Here is an 18,434-nt window from a genome sequence, read left to right as displayed (position 1 = left end):
CACACATTGCTGTTCATCACAGAAAGAAGCCAGGACAGAAACTCAAGCAGGACAGGAACCTGAAGGCAGGAGCTGATGCAGAGGCCATGGAGGGGTGCTGCTTCCTGGCTTGCTCCTCATGGCTTGCTCAGCCTGATTTCTTATAGGGCGCAAGACCACCAGCCCAAGGATGGCTCCACCCACAATGGGCTGACCCCTCTCCCATCAATCACTAGGAAACGCCCTACAGCCCTACAGCCAGATCTTATGGAGGCATTTTCTCAACCTTTTCTGTTTTTGGACTAAGTTGACACAAAACCAGCCAGCACAATTGACCCCTTGTCAACTTGACACAAATTCATCACCATTAAGCCATAGCCCTTTTTTTTCTTTACTTCCTCAAGATCACACATTAATATAAACATTCCAAAATTTAAAAAAAAAAAAAACAGTTGGGGTTGGGGATTTAGCTCAGTGGTAGAGCGCTTGCCTAGCAAGTGCAAAGCCCTGGGTTCGGTCCCCAGCTCCGAAAAAAAAGAAAAAAAAAAAAACAGTTCTTAAAAATACAAATACTTTAAAAAAAAAAGAAAAGGCAGAGTCTTTTAAAATTCAAAGTCAACTGTGGGCTCATGTAAAAGCAAAATTAAATTTAATACTTTCTTACTTCAAAAGGGGATACCAGGGCACAGTGACAATCTAAACAAAGCAAACTATACTCCGGCAGAATGGATATCTCCAAATCCAGTGTCTGGAATTCACTCACCATCCTACAAATGGCTTGGGTCACTTCTGTGGCTCTGCTCTCTGAACCATGCAGAACTTGTCTTCTAGGATCCGGTGGGCTCCACTGTACTGTGACTGCTGTCCTTGGTGGTCATCCTATGACACGACATCTCCAGAATGTTGCGGTCCCTGCTGTAGCTGGGCTACACGTTTACTAGTAGCCTCTTCTGTGCTCTCCTCAGGGACCCCAGCCCTGCCACAAAATGCCAAGCCTCAGCTGCCCTCCATGACCCTTTCATGCCTTCAAATTAGTTCCACCTGGGTGACTCTTTTTTTTTTTAAGATTTTATTTATTTATTATATATAAGTACACTGTAGCTGTCTTCAGAAACCAGAAAAGGGCATCAGATCGCATTACAGATGGCTGTGAGCCACCATGTGGTTGCTGGGAATTGAACTCAGGACCTCTGGAAGAGCAGTCAGTGCTCTTAACCGCTGAGCCATCTCTCCAGCCCCCACCTGGGTGACTCTTAAACGACCAAGTGTAGCTGCCAGCACATGGCTGCTTCTGGAACACAGTTTGTTTGTGCTGAGCCTGAGGAAACACTTCCCAGAAGACTTCATTCCAATGATGCTGGTCTCCTCATAATCACAACTGAATCTTCATCCCCAACACTGCTTCACCTGTTGTCCCAAGAAAGCAAAGGTTTTACTCTAGTGTGTCAGGCCTCTTGCTAATCACAGCTGATCCATCAGCTCTGGATGACCAGACCCCACAGATTCTTCACACAAAAGGTCTGGGGGAATCTTTGCTTCCCTCTGAAACTCTACAAGCCAGGACTCCCCGTCGTGTGCTCTGTTCTCAACATTCTTTTCTTCCAAGCTCCCACAGAACACACCACTGAGCTCTCAACACACAATGGCTTTTCTAGCCCAACATTCCGTTCTTCATAGCCATCCCCAAAATAACATGATCAAGTCTCTCATGACAGTATGTACTCCCAGTACCAAATTGTCTTAGAGTTTCTATTGCTGTGATAAAACACCATGACCCAAGCAACTTGAAAAGGAAACTATTTGGCTGCTCCACACTGTGATTCATCATTGTAGGAAGCCAGGACAGGAACTCAAACGGGGAAGGAACCTAGACACAGGAGCTGATGACGCAGAGACCGTGAAGGAGTGCTGCTTACTGGTTTGCTCATCATGGCTTGCTCAGTCTGCTTTCTTATAGAACCCAGGACCATCAGCCCAAGGATGGCTCTACCTACCATGGGCTGGACCCTATCACTAATTTACAAGTGCTCTCCAGTCGGACCTCATAGAGGCATTCTCTCTAAGTTTAAGGTCAACTGGCTCTAAATAGGGAGGTTTGGGCCAGCCAAGAAGACCCTGTCTCAAAAGAAACAAAGAAAAAGAAAAAAAATCGAATAAGTTTACTCACAGAAATATTCAAAGATATATATCCAAAGATCATCTCTGTATTACCAATACAATACGATTAGCGGAAATATTGCTGATGTCTATTAAGAATGTATAGTTTAAAGTTGGGATATAAGTATACAACAAAATATTAGTAATTTGATTAGTGCTAACTACTTAGCTGACCTTTGTCCTATTTTTTTTTCTACACGTGAACTTAGATAATTATCCTAACATTCCAGCAAAGCAGAAAATGTAATTATCCCCACCACTCAGAGGGAAGGGGAAAGTGAGTCATAAGGAGCAACTCAAACAAGGTGCTCAGCTAATGAGGGCAGCCCTTGCTCTTACACAGCAGCGCTGGGTCACAGAGCAACAGGGGCGCTCAACCTCATTAGGGGATCTTAATAATCAGTGGGAGGAGTACGTTCTTAAGACGTGTCTTGGGCTGGAGAGAAGGCTCAGAGTTTAGGAGCACTGAGTGCTCTTCCAGCGGTCCTGAGTTCAATTCCCAGCAACCACATGGTGGCTCCCAACCATCTGTAATGAGATCTGGTGCGCTCTTCTGGCATGCAGGCATATATGTAGGCAAATACTATATACATAATAAATACATCTTAAAAAAAAAAAAAAGACTCGTCTTAGGGTTCCATTGCTGTGAAGTGACACCATGACCAGGGCAGCTCTTATAAAGGACATTTAATTGGGGCTGGCTTACAGTTTCTGAGGTTCAGTCTTTTATAATCATAGCAGGAAGCACAGCGTCGTCCAGGCAGGCATGGTGCTGGCAGAGTGGAGAGTTCTACATCTTAAGCCAGGAGCAGACTGTCTTCCAGGAGGCTAGGAGGTTTCAAAGCCCACCAACACAGTGACGCAGTTCCTCCAACAAGGCCACACCTACTCCAACAAGGCCACACCTACTCCAACAAGGCCACACCTACTCCAACAAGGCCACACCTACTCCAACAAGGCCACACCTACTCCAACAAGGCCACACCTACTCCAACAAGGCCACACCTACTCCAACAAGGCCACGCCTCTGAACAGTACCACTTTTGGGCCAAGCATAGTCAAACCACCACAAAACTGTATCAAGCACTGGGGTTATTTCTCAGTGATAAATTGGTTAATCAGCATGAGCAAAGCCCTAGGTTCTGTCCCCAACATCTCAAAAACAGAGACAGAAACTTGGTCAAAATAGTAAACAGTGTAATGTTTATATCCAGGAAAATGAGATAAAAAGAAGACAGTGATTGAGAGGGTTCACTTCTGTACACACACTGCAGGGAAGTTGAGCGCCATCTGAAACTCTCTCATATAGCATGCCTCCTACGAGCATTTCTCCTCGGAGAATTGTAGTACTTCCTTTAAGTGTGTCTTATCTTCTGCTGTTTGACCCTTTGTACTTTTGGTATTGTGGTAATACACTTACATATATGTATATCATACATATATATGGTATACATATATGTATATATGTGATATATTATGTGAAATATGTGGGGGTATATATACATATATATGTGTATGTGTGTATATATATATATATGTATATATATATGAGATTTTGTTAAATCAAGTTTTATTGGTGCTCCTTCCTCTAGCACATCATTATTTATTTTTCTTCCCATCCACCCTCCCCTGCACTTCTATCTTTGCCAGATAATTCTGATCATGGGGTTTTTGTAAAGTGTCACACAATTTTACCAATGGTGGACACAGAGGTAGCACACCATGCTTTTGTTGTCTGTGTGTGAGCTCAGTAGCAGAATCTAAAAGAACTGATGCTCTGGCCGCTGACCATGATGCCCAACTGCTATTTATGTCATGATCTGTGGCCTCCAGAGCTAAAGGCTCTATTTGTTCTGTACCCGACTGCAGTTAGAATGCTGAGGTTACGATCGGGAGACTAATGTTATTAAGACATAGCAACTGGCATTTCTTTTTATTGAGAAATACATGTTTTCAAACAACATTTTCTGATCCCAGCTTCTTCTCTCATGTTCTAGATCCAACTGCATGCTAGGACAAAACAGAGCAAGAGAAAAAGAAAAAGACCAAAGGAAATGCACGAGAACAGCAGAAAGAGAGAGGGGGAGGAGAGAGAGGAAGACAGAAAAAGAGAAAACCAATAAAAACACAACATCGGAAGCCATACTACATAAGCAAGTGACCAGTAAGGTGGAAAATGCCTGGGGAGTTATGAGATTTAAAAAATCTCTAAAAGTACAATTGAGCTCATTTTGTGTTGGCTGTCTCTTGCTGGGTTTAGACCTCCTTGTAATTGTGGTTCGTAGACCCAGTGAGACGCCCTTTTCTTGGTGAGCAGTTGTCCGTTGGAGACAGCTTCCTGGCCAGGGACCGGCTATCAAGTTCTCTTCTCCCTCTCAGCGCTGTGGCCCCATCTGATTGTATCTGTAAAGGTGCTCAACATGCTGCCACTGTCACTGTGATTCACAGTGGTAAGGCTCGTTGTGTCTACCAGGCCTTCTTTCTTTGTTGCCTTCCATCCCTGTGGCTTCTACAATCTCCCTGCCTCCCTTTTCTGCAGTTTCCTGAGCCCTGGGGAGAGAAGTTTGAGAGAGACATCCCACGTAGGACTGTCACTTATTGCCTAGTTGTGGGTCTTCGAATTCGTTCCCATCTACCACAGGAAGACGCCTCTCTGATCCTGATTGAGCACATCTGTGGCCATAGCACAATGTCATTGGGAGTCACTATGCTGCCACATTGCTTTAGCAGAACAGTAGCATTTGGTTACCTGAGCAGTGACACGCATGGGTTCAGTCTCAAGGAGACTGTTGTGCCGGCATATCACATAGGTCATCACTATGGATTGATGGGTTTACTGCTGGGATGGTGTTTACTTTTATCCCCCTGGTGGTGTGCAGAGTACCTTCCAGTACTGTGAAAACGATTCGGTATGGGTGAAGGCTGTAGCTAGGCACCATGTTAAATGGTAAATGTAGATGAAGTGTGTAAGCATTATCTTCACCAATGGGGCCTTGCCATTGTTTGTGGAGAGCTACTAATAGCCTTGGGGGAAGCCTGGGTTGTTTGGTGGTTTCCATGGGAACCCCATGGCCAACAGCTCAATGAGCTAGATGTAACTCATTCCTAGAACCGAGGGTTTCATTTGGTGCTGAGAGCTGTCTAGTTGGGGCTTTGTATCCAAAGTGGTGATTATATATATGTATATATTCATATATATATTTATGAATATATATGTATGTGTGTGCTTCTACTACTGTCTTCTATTTGACCCTTTAGACGACCCTTAGTTTTGGTGGTCCCTCCTCATCTTCTCTCCCTTACCCCATCTCATACCCACCACAGGTGTGTATGCCTAACAGGGGCACGGCTTGAGGTAGACCTATTCCTAGACTCCTGAGGAAACACTACACTGATCTCCACAGTGGCTGTCCAAGTTTTCTCTTCTTCTCAAGTTTCACAAGGTACCATTAACTAACTGTCTATCTCAGTGTCTGTGTTAACTGTGTCTGGTCAGAGGGTCTTTTCCTGTGTCAATGGGTTCAAAGCTGCTCCCCAACTTCCCCTTCTGTAGGGTTCAGTGTGTTTGGCGTTGTGTTGAGGTCTTTGGTCCATTTGAAGTTGAGTTTTGTGCGGGGTGACAGATACAGATCTCTTCGCAGTCTTGTGCATGCAGACACACAGTCAGACCATTGTCATCTGCTGAGGCCTTCCTTCCAGTGTGCAGTAGTTTCCTTCTTTGTCAAAAAAAAATCATGTTTCCATAGGAATATGGACTGTCTGGGTCTGCAATTTGATTCCATTGATCAACCTATCTTTTTAATGCTAATATCGTGTTGTTGGTTTTTTTTATTACTCTTGTTCCGTAATACAAGTTGAAATCGGGGACGGTGATATGTGTGTGTGTGTGTGTGTGTGTGTGTGTGTGTGTGTGTGTGTATGTGTGTGTGTGTGTGTGTGTGTTTACTTACGAATCCAAAAGTCATCCTTTCATGTTCTGTGAAGAACTGTGCTAGAATTTTGATGGAGATTGCATGGAATCTGTAGATTGCTTTTGGTAGGATTGTAAAGTTACTCCTAAGATATCTTCAGACGGATAGACTTCTATCTGAAGTCCAGATCCAGGAAATACTGGAAGACAAATTACAAAAATTTGGTAAGAAAACTACTACTATGGCACAATTGGTGCCAGCCTTTCAGAGGCTTTCTCAGAACTGTGGCAGACACAGCAGAGCCGTCTTCTCAGTGAGTGGAGAAGCTGAGGTACTCCTCAGTTCTCTCATACGCCATTGGATGAGGATCCATCCAGGAGTTTAACTTAAGTCAGATGTAGAGAACAGTCTGGGCAGAGAGACTTGAGAAAGCATGGGCATGAATCCGGACTGTGTGTAAGCAGCTTTTGCGGGGGCGCTGAATGTCAGGTATGGACTGGGAAAAGGCAGATCGTTATACTGGAATACACTCCGAGAACAACAGCCAATCAAAGGCAACGTTGACCCACGAAAGAGCTGAATTGTATTACCACAGAAGATTGGGTTTCTGGCGGCCTCAGTTGTGATCTAGAATCTTAGACGGTCACAAAGTCTTTTGTGCAGAAGAGATGGACTTTTTCCTCTCCTGACCCCTTTAGCTGTTCCCTTTAGCAGCTGCTTCACACTCCTCCTTCACACTCCTTCACACTCCTCCTTCACACTCCTTCACACTCCTTCACACTCCTTCACACTCCTTCACACTCCTCCTTCACACTCCTCCTTCACACTCCTTCACACTCCTCCTTCACACTCCTTCACACTCCTTCTTCACACTCCTCCTTCACACTCCTTCACACTCCTTCACACTCCTTCACACTCCTTCACACTTCTTCACACTCCTCCTTCACACTCCTTCACACTCCTTCACACTCCTTCTTCACACTCCTCCTTCACACCCCTTCACACTCCTTCACACTCCTTCACACTCCTTCATACTCCTTCTTCACACTCCTCCTTCACACTCCTTCACACTCCTCCTTCACACTCCTTCACACTCCTTCACACTCCTTCACACTCCTCCTTCACACTCCTTCACACTCCTCCTTCACACTCCTCCTTCACACTCCTTCACACTCCTTCACACTCCTTCACACTCCTCCTTCACACTCCTCCTTCACACTCCTTCACACTCCTCCTTCACACTCCTTCTTCACACTCCTCCTTCACACTCCTTCACACTCCTCCTTCACACTCCTCCTTCACACTCCTTCACACTCCTTCACACTCCTTCACACTCCTCCTTCACACTCCTTCACACTCCTCCTTCACACTCCTTCTTCACACTCCTCCTTCACACTCCTTCACACTCCTCCTTCACACTCCTTCATGCTCCTTCACACTCCTCCTTCACACTCCTTCACACTCCTCCTTCACACTCCTCCTTCACACTCCTCCTTCACACTCCTTCCTCAACAGGGCCATTTCATCCTGTTCATCCCTCTCAGGGGGAACTTTGAGATGAACTTAATCCCTCTAACTTTCGTGAGGAAAAGCATTGCTGGCTTTCATGGAAATAAATATAGCATCACTTGCTGATCCAATTTTTCCTGACGTGTAAGTTATTGCCTATAAATTAGTTGGCCAACTTTTAGAAGTTGCATTAATTCTTTTGGGCCAATTGAGTACCCTTTAGTGCACGAACAGCAATAGAAGTTAAATTTACAGCCCTGAGGACCAGAACCATTAATCCAGATCAAAGCATTCCAGGGACCACTGACTTTCTCTCCTCCTTCTTATATAGTTTTCATTTGGGTTATGAATAAGACATCTTATTCTGGGGGAAAGAAGTATTATGTCTTTGGGACATTTAAATTCTTGATTAATAATACTAAGGATCTTTAAACCTTCAATGAATACGCTGATGTGCACACTCTGTTTTCCCCACCCCTGGGGCTCTGGACCCACGAAGGTTGGTTTAATTTTTATTGCATAATAGCAATCCAAATTAGCTTTTCCCTAACTGTGAAAATGGTAAGAATGAAATGGGGTTTCTAAACTCACCTGATTTGATTTGTAGTTGTTTCCTGTAGAATCCTTTTCTTGGCTGTCATTTAACAGTAACTTTTTCTGACTTCTAAGTGACCTTGCTATTATATTATTATATTAATTATATTATATTATATATGTATTAAATGGAGAATACATTTACTTTATCTGGCAGAGACTATTTCAACTTAAAATTGGATTTATAAGTAATTCACCTTTATAGTTCTTTTTTTTAAGATTTATTTATTTATTATACACTGTAGCTGTCTTCAGACACACCAGAAGAGGGCATCTGATCCCATTGCAGATGGTTGTGAGCCACCATGTGGCTGCTGGGAATTAAACTCACGACCTCTGGAAGAGCAGTCAGTGCTCTTAACCACTCAGCCATCTCTCCAGCCCCACCTTTATAGTTCTTATAAAGGTTAATTGTATGTATTGAATTGGATGGACCATGGTAGCCCAGTTTTTGGTCCAACACAACACTGGGTGTTTCTGGGCAGGTACTTTGTAGCTGTGAGTGGAAGCTTTGATAAGGTGAATTATTTTTCATAATATGGGTTGGCCGTGCGTGTTTGAGTTGAAGGCACCAAAGGAAAACCCCGAGATGCTCCAAGGCAGATGGAATCCTGCTTCCAGGTGACCTTTGGACCAAAGACTCTGTCAGCTTTTTTTATAAATAAATGGTGGCACAGAGAAGCACTGATCTCCCTGTTTCAAACAATGTGTTATAGAGCACAATGCTGAATGACATCTCTCTGTGTCCCCTACTAAGTTCACGTGGAGCACACACCACCCAGTCATTCCTTGTTAATGACCGGTTAAAATGGGGGTACCAAATAAATAAACTGTAAAATCCCCAAGACCTGCCCCACCTCTGAAATGTTTTGTGGTTTGTTTTTAGTTTTCATGTGGCAGCATCATGTGCAAAAGTTCAAACTCTCAATGGGCACTTGAGGGCAAGAAACTATGGAGACTATGACCCTGCCAATGGCTGATGTCAACCACTAGACCTAGGAGAACATCTTCAGCTGTCCAGTACTAGTCACACTACCAGGTAATTTGTAATTATACAATCACAGATCAAACCTTTAGAAGAACCACTTGAGTGAATTCAACTCACAGTTAACCTACAGAACAGTGAACATGTCAAAATTTTGCTCTCATATGCCATTAAAATTTGAAAGCAACATCTAAATAGTGGTAGGGAACGGGTGCATACCTTCAGTAGAAGTATACAGTGACTAGATATGTAAAAAGAGTTGTGGACACCACCAAGGTTTGGATCTCATCACTGATATCAGGCAAAAAGAGATTTAAGAGAAAAATGCTTTATTAGAGCTCAACAGGGTTAATATAATTATAAATTATGTATGTCTAATTATAAATTATGTACGTTTCTGATAAAATACTCTTAAAATATGTAATGCAGAAAAAGAGAATTACAAGAAGCAAACTCAAAATCAACAAAACAGTGTATGATCGAGATGAGTCAAGAAAGAGGTCATGGGCTAGAGACATGGCTCAGTGGTTAAGAGCACTGACTGCTCTTCCAGAGGTCATGAGTTCAATTCCCAGCAACCACATGGTGGCTCACAACCTCTATAATGTGATCTGATGCCCTCTTCTGGCATGCAGGTGTATATTCAGATAGGGCACTCATAAATAAATCTTTGAAAGAAAGGAAGTAGGAAGGAAGGAAGGAGGGAGGGAGGGAGGGAGGGAGGGAGGGAGGGAGGGAGGGAGGGGTCAGAAAAAAGTCTGTTTCGGGACAGGAGATCATGAACTCACCACAGTTGGGGTTATCTGCACAAAACTAATCCACTTCAGCATGTGTGAGGGAGGGGCTCTTAAAGCCACAAATTTCAATAAAGGTCTAATGTTCAAAAAAAAATACAAAGAGAGAGATTGAAGTATACAGCTGTGAAAGTGACAAATCAACTCATGCTGGTAAGGATATGGGGAAAGGGGAACATTCACCCATTGCTGATGTGAATGCAAACTCATACAGTCATATGGAAATTAGTGTGTTGGTTCTTTAGTAAGTTGGGAATAGATCTACCTCAAGATTTTTTTATATAGATTTATATATAGATAGTGGTATGTCCTTGGGCAAATAGCCAAAGGATTCTACATCATTCGACAGAGGCTTTTGCTCTACTATGTTCGTGCTGCTCTATTCACAATAGCCAGAAATTGGAAACGACCCAGATGCCCATCAACAGATGAGTGGATAACGAAAATGTGTTCTGTTCGCACAAGGTGATGTTCCTCATCTGTTTAAACAAATGAAATCACGAAATTCACAAGTAAATGGATAGCTCTAGAAGAAGAAGAAAAAAATCATGCTGGTAACTAGACCCAAACAGACTGCTTCTCTGTGGATGCTAGCTCCGAAGTGTTTGATGAGGAGGCTACAATCCGTATCAGCAAAGAGGTCAGGTATAGAATGAGAAACTGAGGAGAACACTGGATTGCTCTAGGAAGGAGAAACAGTGAATAGTTATGAGTGGATGGGGCCCTGGAGGGGAAGCATCGAATGGGAGGGTTTCAGGAAGAGTGCGAGGGAGGGAATATGGGAGGAACAGCGAAAACTAAGGGCCAATTTAGGGGTTGTATGGAAACCTAGTATAGTAGACGCTTCTTAAAATATGCATATATATTAAGGTGATGAAAACGGAATTGCCAAATAATGGAGGAAATGGAGTACCAGCTGGAATCTCTTGTGGCCAAAAGAAACCTCCACTTCTGGGAACTGGTTATATCTAATCAAGATCTTGGTCAGAGGGCCCCATGGAAACCCCTAATGACACAGTGTATTGCCAAGGCTATTGGCCGCTCTCTGCGAACTGACAGTAGGACCCTGTTGTTGAAAGCAACACCTGAACTTACTGAACATGGAGGAGTTGGGCTGGTGCCTACCTAGAGCCTTCACCCCTTACCGGCTCGTGTTCATGCTCCTGGAAAGTGCTCTGCATGCTACCAAAGGTGAGAGGCAAGCACCAACCCAGCTACAAGCCCTTCAGTCCACAATGCTGACTTGCGCAAGCGCACGAAGCTTGTGGGACTAACCAGCCAATACTTGGTTGGATTCAAGGCCCAAGAGACGGATCCCATCCCCAGTCCTACTGTGGTAGTCAAGAACCTAAGGCAAAGTAGATCAGGGACCTACAGGAAAACAAATACTACTGTTCTGCTAAAGAAACATAGCAACAAAATGAATCCTAATGTCATCCTACTGCATTTGTAGACCAGTGCCTTGCCCGGCCATCATCAGAGAAACTTCCTCTTCCGGTCCATGAGGATAAATATGGAGGCCTATAGATGGACAGTGTGACAAGACTGAGAGCTTGGAACACTTGGTCCTAACTGGGGTGTTTCCATCAATTCCCTCCCCTCATGGCTCAGGGAACCTTGTGGAAGAGGAGGCAGAAAGACTGTTAAGAGCCACCAGGAATGGAGACCACCAGGGCCCCGAGCTCTCTATGCCTTGCAGGAGCCGTGCATACACGAGCTCAGACTGTGGCAGCATGCCCAGGGCCTGCACAGGTCTAGGCCTAACGGAGTCCCAGTGCTGAGAGTAGAAGTGGACACAAACCCACATCCCTAACCCAGAAGCTATTATCAAGTGGTTAATGGCCACTTGAAAATGAAAACTTGGTTTTCTCCAATGAAGACGCACTGGGTATACGAAGCACTCCTAAGCGCAGTCCCCATGCCCAGCAGCAGACGGCCAACCAAAAAAAAAAAAAAAAAAAAAACGAATTCTGTGATATTTTTTGGATGTTGTTTCTTTTCTCATAAGCTTTGTCTGGACATTGTTTTCTTACCCTACGGAGCTTTTATAGTATGGTTTTTGATTTTGTGTTTTGACAGGCTTCTGGTGTTTGCGAATGTGAGTGTTTCTGTGCCTATATTTGTTTCTTGTGCTTTTTCCTTGGCTCTTTGCTTTTCTGTTCATTCGTTTGTTTTGTCTTATTTAGGATTGTTTGTTTTTCTTTTCATTTCTCCTCCTCCCTCTCCTCCCCCTCCTCCTCGTTCCTTCCTCCTCCCCCTCCTCGTCACTCCTCCCCCTCCTCCACTTCCTCCTCCCTCCCACTCCCTCCTCGTCTTCCCTCCTCTTCCTCCACTTTTTCTTTCTTTCTTGCCTCTTCTTTTGTAGACATTTGTTCATTTTCTAATGAGAGAAAACAAAAAGGACTGCAGATTTGTGTAGATGGAGAGAAGCAAGGGGGATCTGGAGTAGTTAGGGGAGGGGAAGCCATAATCAGAATATATTGTATGGAAAAATCGATTTTTCAGTAAAAGAATAAATAAATAAAAAGAAAGAAAGTGACAAAGAATAAATTTTTAAAATTAAGCTGCCATAGAGGGCACACAGGAGATTTGAATAATACATTTAAGATGCTGGATTTAATTAAAAACCTTTGTGTCTCACGCTTGGCAGAACTCTAAGTCTCGAAATGGCCCTATGTTATATATGCCTTGTCCAAGCATCTCCCCCGAGCATATAAATATGGCTGCTGATTTATTTATCTGTGTGTGTGCATGTACGTGTGTGTGTGTGTGTGTGCGCGCGCGCGCGCGCGCGCTCACATGTGTATGTGCCCGTGTGAGTTTATATGCACCATGTGAACGTAGGTGCCCGTGAAGGTCAGAGGGCATCAGATCCTCTGGAATTAGAGTTGCACGTGGTTGTAAGTTAGTTGCCTGATTTGGGGGCTGGGAACTAAACCTCTTCAAGAACAGCAAGCTGTCTTAACTGGTGAGCCATCTCTCCAGCCTCCAAAGACCGTTAAATAGAAACAGACCAAGAGGTTACTAATTAGCAAGGACAAATTTTGTTTAGTTTGTGTAAGGTATGTGGTTGGTGAGGCATTGTTTTCACACGGAGAGGGTCATGAGTCTGAAGGTTCTAAGGTAATGCACGGCCTTCTTTAGATTCATTCGTAGATGGCTTTAAGATGTGGAAGATTCCATCTGTTCAATACCATCCCGTGGTAGGTGTTTCCTTGATGGACCTAATTTAATACTAGGATCTCACACTCAGCTGCCCAGCAAGTAACGCATACAGATGAGGCAGACTTATTTTTGAAGAAGATACGGTGGGGTCTTTGGTCAACAAAATAAAACATGCCACAAGTTAAAATATCTCTTATTTGAGGGATAGTCTTGCTGAAAGGCCACTGCTTTGTTTCTTCCCTAACATGAGATCCATGTATACGGTTATTGTTTCTATTACAGATTAACCAGATTTTAGCATAGGGACTTTTTATATCCGTTGTCCCTACAGTGAGGCCTTCTAATTCTGTTCATCTTTATATTCCCCCGATACAGCCCGGGCACACTGTAGCCTGCAACCCATGTTGGAAGGAAGATGAATAGGGGTTGGGGATTTGGCTCAGTGGTAGAGAGCTTGCCTAGGAGGCACAAGGTCCTGGGTTCGGTCCCCAGCCCCGAAAAAAAGAAAAAAAAATAAAGAAGGAAGATGAATAAAGAATTGAGCAGGGAGCCAGGCAGAAAGTCACCCAAGCAGCACGCTAACATAGCGATATCACAAGCAGTGAGATCGAAATGTGAGCCCGGGGTACCTTCCTCACTAAGATCTGCTCTTCGAGGTATGATGTGCAGTTGATGAGCTCTGCTCAGGGACACCTGAGATTCTAGGAGCTCAAGTTTTAAAAGGCACTCATTCCTTTCAGTTTTAATTAGATGGCCAGTGAGTATATTATTATCGCTAGAGACAGGCGGAGTAAGATGTCACTGGCAGTCGGAAGGCTGTCACAATGGACCACTTATACACTGACAGACAGCTCCCAAGCTGGGAGCTCTGCCCTGTGCTTCTGTCTTCTCTGGTAAGAAATGCTGATCCACCCCTGTCTGGGGACTTCAGTATGTTTTTCCAACCAATCTTTTAGAAGAAACTTTTATTGAGAACGTTCTTGGAAGTGGACTCCACCCTAAGGGAACCTCCTAAGGCTTCTCCCTCCCTTGTGAACCCTTCTTTGAGATGGTGGGTGTAGCAAAGGGTGAGAAGAAAAGGGGGTTCAACATTTTACACCTGTGCCACCTCAAAGGAGGTCAGGCCACCCAGAGAGTAAGGGTTGGGAGGCAGGCTGGACAGAAGGCGACATCTAAATGTTTCTGTCAAACAGAAACACCTTAAAACTGGGATGGGAGCTGAAGGGGCTTTCAACCCCATAAGAACAACAATACCTACCATCCAGAGCTCCCAGGGACTAAGCCACCATCCAAAGAGTACACATGGACAGACCCATGGCTCCAGCTGCGTATGTAGCAGAGGATGGCCTTGTTGGGCATCAATGGGAGGAGAAGCCCTTGGTCCTGCCAAGGCTGGACCCCCCAGTGCAGGGGAGTGTCAGGCAGGGAGGTGGGAAGGAGTGGGTGGATGGGTGGGGGAACACCCTCACAGAAGCAGGGGGAGGGGGAGAGGATAGGGGGTTTATGGACCGAAAACTGGGAAAGGAGATAACATTTGAAATGTAAATAAAAAAATTATCCAAAAAAAAAAAAAAAAAGGAAAAAACCCTGGAACAACCTTGAGTCTCCAAACTCTCATTTTTAACTTGTTTTGTTTTTCCTTTTAACAATCTCGTGAGGCTCATTGCACTTCTCCATTTTCATATAAACAGTGGGTTATACTCGAAACGTGAAATATTAAGAGAGACAATTGCGTTTCTGAGGACTTCCGATTAGTGAGGCCTCAGCTACTTTCTAAATGGGATGCTATTAATCAGATCCCAGATTGAATCAGAAGAGGAAATAATGGAAAAACCTCCACTTCAAATACAGCCCTCAAAATAGCCAAAAAGTCTATGATGGGCTAACTCATTTCGATTAAGTGTTTTAAACCAGGGTCTATGTAAAATAGGAAAAGCTGGTTTACAGTGTTGCTAGGTATGGGAGTATACTGAGTTTTTAGAAATAGGTGAAATGCATTTCACACATTTTATCTAAATCATTAAGTTGTTCAGTAAACCTGTTTTGTCTATGATTACATTCAGGGTGGTATCTAAATTTGGGCAGTACAACCAGGTAGAGGTGGCTCAAGCCTTTAATCCCAGCATTTGGGAGGCAGAGGCAGGAGGACCTCTGAGGTCAAGGCCAGATTGGTCTACAGAGTTCCAGGATAGTCAGGGCTACACAGTGAAACACTATCTTGGAAAAAAAGATTGTGGAAATACACCATGATATAAAGAGTCCTATGAAGGTGAGTTCAAGGTCAGAGGCATACAAATGCAGTTGCAGCACAGAAACAGATGGGGAGGTTCCGCGTACAAGCCATTCATGATTTTGCTCTCACAAGCCTGCCATTTGCATTGTGCAACAGAGATGCAACTTGACGATCAACTTCTAAAATTACCCACCTACTTGGCCAGCAGGTTGGAACCAGTTGTTGTCTAGAAACCCAGACGGAAGTTTGATAGAGGTCAGCTCTCTCTACAGTCGAGTTCCTTCTAGCACCGCAGGCAAAGGGTGTAAGAGCAAGCATCCTCGGACTTGAGTAGAAACTACAAACGTCATTAAAACCACAGATTGACAAACTGAACCCAGAGGGTCCCTCCCCAGAGGCAAGACGGGGTCTCAGCCGTTGTCCAGTGTCTGCCTCTTATGCATGTTGCTGTGCTCACTCAGTGCTCTCTGCCCTGTGGGCCTCTCCATTCTTTGTCCCTGACATAGTTTCTATTTGTACCTTAGATTCCTTAGACTACTTTTCTGACTGTGATATCTTTTTAACCATTATTTTTCATCTCTTTCTGTATTCTGCTAATAGACAACTGCCTCACTTTCACCTTCTAACATTCTATCGAGTTTTCTGCGAAGGCTAAGGTTTTTAGTTTCACTCTGCTTTGTTCTTTATACCTTTAAGAAGTATATTCTTATGTCATAACTTTGACGTTTTATTTATTCAAGGGTGTTAAGATAGGGATGTTTGTTGTTGCGGGGGTGTTTGACTCTGCGTGGATAGCACTCTTTTCTAGTTATCTGTATTTTCTATGGTATGCTTCCCCATATACCTAATAATACGTAGCTGCATGCCTTTATTCAGTGTGGGCCACTAGAAGTTTTTGGGATGCAAATGAGGTCTGTCAACTCAGAAATCCCTGTTAATTTGTTTGGTTAGGCCATTTTTGTCCAAAGCCCTAGTGCTAATGTTCTTAGATATTTCCTTCTTGCCTGGCTATATTGTGTTTCTAACTTTCTGACTGGGATGTGAGAATCTGCTTGCTACACTGTTAATGGTGCACGTCTCCTAATGCTGCACACCGAAGCCTTGCTCCTCACAGTACTAATACTAGGTAGTGGTCAAACCTTCAAGAGGTAGGGCAGATGGGAGGTTTTTAAGTCACTGGGGGTGTTCCCTTGTAGAGAAAGACTCTAGATCCCCCCTCTGTCTGTCTTTCATATTCTACCCATGGGGGGACCATTTCTGCTCTGCTTCATGGTCCATAATGTGTTACCTAAGCACAGGTTCAAAATCACAGATCATGAACTAGAACCCCTGAAGCTATAAAACAAAGTATTTTTTCTTAATACATTCATTGTCTCAAGTATTTTATTATGACAGGGTATGAACTAATACCCTGACTGATTGTTGTTTAACAATTTCCTCTAAATTGAAATATTTCTTCCAGGATAGAGACTCCTTAAGACTCAGGAAATGAACAATTCACAAGTCTGAGGAAGTTCCTGAAACTTAAGTCATACAGTGCTGACGTTGTTCTGGAAGCCAGTATTTACCCTTCATCGGGCTTCCAGAACAGTCAGCTTTGTGTGGCATTTTCTAGGGAGACACAAACAAGTATGTACTCACCCCAGATAGGGTCCTGATAACAGACACAAGTCCCTGAAAGTCTAATTTGGTGAACCAATAAGTTAACTGGTGTTAGTTACAAGAGTGAGGATGGAGGTGGTTACTTCAGGAGTATGGGTTAGGGGTGACAGATGACTCAAAGGCAGCTACACCATCAAAAGACTTCCTCACCCATTCCCCAAGTTACAACTCAAGAAATCTGTATGCCTACACTCTGCATGGTTTGCAGGTAGCTCAACAAGTTGGAGAATGTCCTCTCCACAGAAGTTCTTACTCCTTATATAACTGGGCGTGGGAGGGGAGCTTGTGAATCTTTTAAGTTAAGTTTGTGGTCCCTCACTGTGTGCACTTTCAATTGGGAACATCCTTTTCCTACTAATCCTGGAACTTTCTAATTTATAACCAAGTTTGTAACGTACTCTAAAATTGCTAAATTACTGTATATTCTGTGGATACCTCGATTCTATAGATTTTGCAAAATATACTTGGTGTTTAGAGGTTTATTAGATAACGTGGCATTTCATGGCACAGAAAACTAAAACTAGTGTAGTTGAATCCCTAAGACTCCATTTGTCTAAAGCAGAAATGCTGAATAGAATTAGAAATTAGAAATGAAATTAAATTTGGCATATTAAGTCTTTTAGTTAAACAAATCTTAAGATATATTTTATATAGTATTATAAGTCCTATCATGTAGGCTTAGTTTTTTTGTTTTTTGTTTTTTTTTTTTTTTTTTTTTGGAGCTGGGGACCGACCGAACCCAGGGTCTTGCGCTTGCTAGGCAAGCGCTCTACCACTGAGCTAAATCCCCAACCCCGTAGGCTTAGATTTTTGAAAACCTACTTTTAATAAGAGTTCTGAAATGTTTCTAACCCCTTCTAGTCCACCGTCCAAAAGTAGAGGAGAAAAGATGGTAAAGTGGACCTGTTTACAAGTATCCCTTTGGGGCAGTTTCAATCTCTGATGTCAGGATACCAGCAGTCCGGTTCAGTAGTGTCAGGAGAGCAAACAGGAATCAGCAGCGGTGGCCCGACTCAGCAGAAACAGCCAGGCCTCCACTGAATGCGTCAGCAGGAGCAACCAAGGTCGGCAGGGACGCCAGGAGAAGTTCTGTGCTATGTCTCCCTCAACAAAGTGAGGATCTGATAGACGAAGACGAAAGACCGACGAAGCGCTGTAAAGTCAGCTATGCAAGCTCCCTGTCGCTGTCTGTACAGTCCTGTCTATACTCTCTCCAGACACCATGTATCTGCCCACGCGTCTTGCCTCAGCCAAACACCACATGCGTCGGCCTCACCGCGTGTATCTGCATCACATGACCCAATCAGAAACTTCTACTTCAAGGTGTTCGTAATTTATGTTTCCTCACCTTTAGTTCCATCAGTTCTGACAAAACCTATGAGAAAATAAAATACCTCAAATCTTCATCATGAATGTGACACTGTAAAATAAAGTTATAGACCAAC

General features: G+C 43.6%; 1 long non-coding RNA gene across 1 annotated transcript; it reads left to right on the top strand.

Moving 5' to 3' along the window:
* Positions 1-1,037: 1,037 nt before the first annotated feature.
* LOC120094810 (uncharacterized) lies at positions 1,038-18,434 on the top strand. Its single transcript, XR_005489508.2, has 4 exons — positions 1,038-1,693; positions 4,134-5,579; positions 9,037-9,189; positions 17,851-18,434. It is a non-coding gene; the product is annotated as an uncharacterized LOC120094810 (long non-coding RNA).

This window comes from Rattus norvegicus, chromosome 9, assembly GCF_036323735.1.
Source record: "Rattus norvegicus strain BN/NHsdMcwi chromosome 9, GRCr8, whole genome shotgun sequence".
Classification (NCBI taxonomy): Eukaryota; Metazoa; Chordata; class Mammalia; order Rodentia; family Muridae; genus Rattus; species Rattus norvegicus.
This window is presented reverse-complemented; position numbering and strand designations above follow the sequence as displayed.